Raw genomic sequence first — 6,055 nt, 5'->3', positions numbered from 1 at the left:
AATGGTAGCAAAAATCTCCAAACTAAATAGTCATCAAAGATATGCGAAAACAAAGTCCGTTTCGTAATCAGAACACATGAAATATTCACCAGCTCAAAATAGTTCGGAGATCTACACGATGATTTACAAATTAACACATGTGATACAAAGGATAGTTACTCATAGTCTGTTCTCAGTTCCTTAACCAAGCAGAAAAAGTTAGTGTGTCCTACACTGGAGCACATTCAGACCTCTCCAAATATAAAGTCCCTTCAGTAGCGGTTGTTCACTGCCCAGAATCAAACACATCCCTGATTGAATATTCCTTGTTACTACAGGCAGTTCTGCATCCTTCCAGCAGTTGACAAAGTGTCCAGAATTGCTCCCCTAAATTCTTTTCTCAAAAAGTCCCTGTCCCCACTTGACTCCTGAAGTGTTCCACTATTGTTTGCTTTTGCATTGGCTGAAGGCCATCCTCAACAAAATACATCGTTCTTACATCAGTTATTCTCACAAGGGAACCTCCCCATCGCACCCCCCTCAGATTTAGTTATAAGTTGCCACAGTGGATAGACCTTGAAAAACAGAAGACAGATAAATCGAGAAAACAAGAAGAAGTTGTGTGGAACTATGAAAAATAAGCAAAATATACAAACTGATTAGTCCATGCACAATATAGGCAACATAAAGGACAGTGTCAGGTCAGGAGCACCGTGGTCCCATGGTTAGCGTGAGCAGCTGCGGATCGAGAGGTCCTTGGTTCAAATCTTCCTTCGAGCGAAAATTTTAATTTTTTCTTTTCAGACAATTATCAAAGTTCAGGCACTCGCACATAATCAACTTCGCTCTCCAAAATTCCAGGACATGTTCAGATTTGCTTGGACATATGCAGGATTTGACGGTCTACACACGGAAAAATTTGAAAACGTTAAAAACATATGTTTTGACGGAGCACAGGGAAAAGTGTGCGACTGTGTGACTTTTATATTCATTTGTTGCAGTTTATGTCACAAACTCTTATGTTTTCATCACTTTTTTGGGAGTAATTATCACATCCACAAGAAAACCTAAATCGGGCAACATAGAAGAATCTTTTTACCCACTCGCCAAGTGTACAAGTTAGGTGGGTCGACAACATATTCCTGTCATGTGACGCACATGCCGTCACCAGTGTCGTATAGAATATATCAGACGTGTTTTCCTGTGGAGGAATCGGTTTACCTATGACCTTGCGATCAAATGATTTCGGTTCCCATTGGAGAGGCACGTCCTTTCTCTACTAATCGCACGGTTTTGCGGTGCGGTCGCAAAACACAGACACTAAACTTATTACACTGAACAGAGACGTCAATGAACGAATGGACAGATCATAACTTCGCGAAAATAAAGAAAAATTTTTCGCTCGAGGGGAGACTTGAACCAAAGACCTCTCGTTCAGCAGCCGCTTACGCTAACCACGGGACCACGGCACTCCTCAGCTCAAACGATCCTTGATGTTGCTTATCTTCGCGTAGACTACTCAGTTTGTATATTTTGCTTATTTTTTTTATAGTTCCATACAACTTCTTCCTGTTTTCTCGATTGATCTGTGTTCAGTTTTTCAAGGCCTACCCACTGTGCCAACTTGTAACTAAATCTGAGGGGGGTGCGATGGGGAGGTTCCCTTGTCAGATCATTTCCAATAAATAAAGGTAATAGCTAGTTAATAAATAAATAAGCCAGCATTCTTGCACAAGTGTGCACACAATAAATGACAAGTTTTTCATTAAATATTTTTTAAACAATTATTGATGCCTGCTTAGCAGAAGTGGCTTTTTGGCACTCTTTACAGTAGTGGTGTCAGCTACCACAAGCGAATGACCACTTTTAATTTACCATGGTTTTTTAATAGCACTTGCAATATACATTTAGATAAAGTTACTGGCAAAATAGTAAATTATTAGGTAAATACACAACTATGACAAAATATGAGGCATTCAGGCTGCATTATTTTCATTGTGTTATTGTGGGGAATACAGTGTTCTGACAATCAATCATATAATGAGAAAGATATAAAAGATACATTAAACCAGTAAATAAATTAGATACAGATACATAGGTTTCAGGGATGATAGCTATAGTGCAATGCTATCATCTGAGATCATTTGTTGAAAACACAAAGTGATTAAAAGTTGTTAATTCATAGGTCCATTGTGTAAATGTCTTTCACTGTGAAATATTCACTTCTGCAGTTTTAGAGATACTGAATTATTGTTGTGGCACTGGACGCACCACATTATCTGAGATTGCCAATGTTTTCACATTTGTTTTAATACTTGAATGTGAATTATTATAGATTCCCAAAGAGCTGTACAAAGCCATCTTTCAGCTTGTCTGACACTCCACCATTGCTGAAGCATTATCTCCTGCACAAAGGCCATGCAAACGACAGCTGTCTAAAGTCCCAGCTTTGGGATTTATGTATTTCCAGTGGCACTGTCTGTTTTTGTACCTGACTGGTCTGTACTGGTTGCTGCGGCTTGCCCAGCTGCGGTGCTTTGGCTGAGGCTGCCATGTTGCACCCGAGCCCCAGGCCCACACAAGCAAATTCACCTCACCTCCTTACCAACCCTAGGTGGCCAAATCGCTCACCTACATACGCGTAACATTACACCCCCACAACAGAAAAGTCATTGCAGTACTTACGTTGTATGCTTGCAACTAGACTTGTCACAGGGCGATTAGCCAAAACATAAATTATGAATGGCAACATCATAAGTAACGATTATCAATCATTTATTAAAATAATGTACACAACTACTCATTTTTGGTTTGATGGTACAACACGATACTGCAATAATAATACGGAACACTGGTATGTCCTAAAATAGTGAAGATGGCTAACTAATCTGATAGTTGTTCAGTCTGGACTGTTAGTCTATTTGTTCAGACCGTGGCTGTGGTTACCCTTCACGCTGCATCACAGACAGGAACGCCTGCGATGGTGTACCCAACGACGAACCTGGTGCACGAATGGCAAAACGTCATTTTTTCGGATGAATCCAGGTTCTGTTTACAGCATCATGATGGTCGCATCCGTGTTTGGCGACATTGCGGTGAACGCACATTGGAAGTGTGTATTCGTCATCGCCAGACTGGCATATCACCTGGCGTGATGGTATGTGATGCCATTGGTTACACGTCTCTGTCACCTCTTGTTCGCATTGACGGCACTTTGAACATTGGACGTTACATTTCAGATGTGTTACGACCCATGGCTCTACCATTCATTTGATCCCTGCGAAACCCTACATTTCAGCAGGATAATGCACGACCGCATGTTGCAGGTCCTGTACGGGCCTTTCTGGATACAGAAAATGTTCGACTGCTGCCCTGGACAGCACATTCTCCAGATCTCTCACGCATATCAAGGCCGTTATTATGTCCAGAGGTGGTTGTTCTGGGTACTGATTTCTCGGGATCTATGCACCCAAATTGCGTGAAAATGTAATCACATGTCAGTTCTAGTATAATATATTTGTCCAATGAATACCCATTTATCATCTGCATTTCTTCTTGGTGTAGCAATTTTAATGGCCAGTAGTTTATTATAGAAGACAGTAATACAAGGATTGGATGCAAAGTAGTGGTAACACTACTGTAACATCAAACCAGTGAGTCGACAAGCTGCCATCTCTGTTGACACAGTGAAGGCCTGTAAGATGAGTTCATACCGTGAGCAGGGACAGTACTCTGTCAATCTACTGCAATGTGTCAACTGTTGAATGTCATAGCAATAGTGCAACTGCCCTAACATCATGTTTACAAAGACAGAGTGAAGTTGTTGGCTCAAAACTGAAGTGGCACGAGGCCAGAGTACGCAAAAATGTTTCCAGGGACTGCACGAAACATGTGGCGATGCAGCATTGCCATCATACAGCACAGTCGCATGATGGGTTAAAGGGTTCAGATTAGGCAGCGATGCATGAAGTATCACCTCTGTATGGTATGATTCCATGTGGAAGACAATATAGTCCAATTCCTAGATTCCTTGTTGGGCATTGATCACCATGGACTGCAAGTGAGTTAGCAGCAGAAGTCAGAGTATGCCATAAAATTGTGCTCCATATTCTGCATGACATTGTAAGGTACCGGAAAATTGCAGCATGTTGGATACTCATAAAATGTCTGAGGTGCAACAATGGCACCGCTTTGCCACCAAACAGGATCTGTTGGGCTGGTACCAAAGGGAATGTAACGACTTTCTTTGACGCATTGCAACTATCGACGAAACCGGGATGTGCTGAACCAAACTTGAAATGCCAATCCAAAAAATGGAGGCATCCAGGTCCTGTACACAGCACATTCCAGCCCACCAACTTCAACCAGCGCTCAGGCGAAAGTGATGACATTTCATGGAGTAGCACGCAATCGTTACACATGGCAATGCACAATGCCACATCACTGCTGCTGTTCAGGACCTCTGGTGCCATTGGCAATGGGAGAGTATGGAACATCCACCATTCTTGCCTGTCATGAGTCCCTATGACTCCAGTCTCTTTGTCAAAGTGAAAGAACTACTGCGAGAGACCCAGTACGACACCAGAGATGACATTAAAATCCATGCCATAGTCCAGTCAGTACAGGATGTCAACAGAAACAGATGCACAGATGGTATGCGCCGCCTTCTGGACATTTCGCAATAGGTCATAAATAACAGGGGCGACTATATTGAAGGTGTGTAACTATAAATACCTTTGCCAATAAAGTCATTTCTTGCCAAATATTAGTTAGCAATTGCACAACTAGGAGCAATTGCACTATTTTGGAACTTTAAATCAGGGGAAGAGTTGCCCATCAAATTGAGATTTGCCACATGGGGCAACCCTGCAACGCCTTTCATTGTACTTTGCTGACATTTCAGGTGGCAATAAAAGCCAACTTGTTTTAGCCATGTACTAGTTCCACCCGGCAGCTTATATGTGACATTCTGAGGAATTTAATATATAGCCAGACTGCTGTGTACCTGAATCAATTCTCTCTCATTTCCTGAGATTGCTTAAGGTCAGAGGACAGCAGCAGCATGCGACACACTGGCTGAAGGATTCTTGCGTGACAGACAATGGCATTCCCTTAAGGGATAATACCCCGTTGCAATATGCAGGTTGTGACTACTGATGCATAACAAATGAAGGAACTATTTTAAGACAATGAAAGTATAATAATTCAAGTACTTTACTGGTGATTTGGAATACTAAAAATGTATGTTTTGTTTATTTGGTCTGTTTCGTGTTCATTGTGAGGAGTGGAGAATGGACAAATCTTCATGTTGAGTGGCAGGTATCATCGTCTGGTAACAGTGCTCCCAAGTCATCAGTCACAGAATATAGCCTGATGCAACAAACCAGCCTCTATGATGACAAAAATGGAACTATGATAAATGTGAAATAATATTCTGTATTAGGTTCTGATCTAGCCACGATTGCTTTTGCTTACATATGGATTCACTTGGTTTCATGATACGGCAGCAGGTTGTATATAGTTCTGCCCTTTTGAAATTACATGAAAAAAGATTTTGAAAAAATTACATAACTAGAAGACACATCAAGGAGTTGTTAATATTGGTTTAGAACCAAAACTGGAATTATGGCAATAAAGTGAAAGTTTGTTATCTCTGGTAGTAAAATCTTACAACTGCTGGAAATTAATACTGAATATTTTAATGTTTGTGAAAAAATTGGAGGCAGAGATTGTCCGAAAGTGAGAAGTACTATAATTAACTATACAGAACATGACGTGAGCACTAAATTCAAATAACAACCTGCATCTACTTGAAGGTAACAATTATCTCTGAGTCATTACCTAGTTAATTATGACATCATAGTTATTCATTACATCAGGATTACCAGAATGACAGATCAACAGCTAATTTAAAATTATTTGATATCTATTAAGCCATCAAAGATCCATCATTTAATAAAACCGGCACCCACTAAATAAATTACACTTCCTGCAGTTGCAGCATTAAGTGTCTTGCATGCAATCTGATGTATAAAAAACACACACACACACACACACACACACACACACACACACA

This window comes from Schistocerca nitens, chromosome 5 (genome assembly GCF_023898315.1).
Source record: "Schistocerca nitens isolate TAMUIC-IGC-003100 chromosome 5, iqSchNite1.1, whole genome shotgun sequence".
In the NCBI taxonomy this organism is placed as follows: Eukaryota; Metazoa; Arthropoda; class Insecta; order Orthoptera; family Acrididae; genus Schistocerca; species Schistocerca nitens.
Note: the sequence above shows the minus strand (reverse complement) of the source record.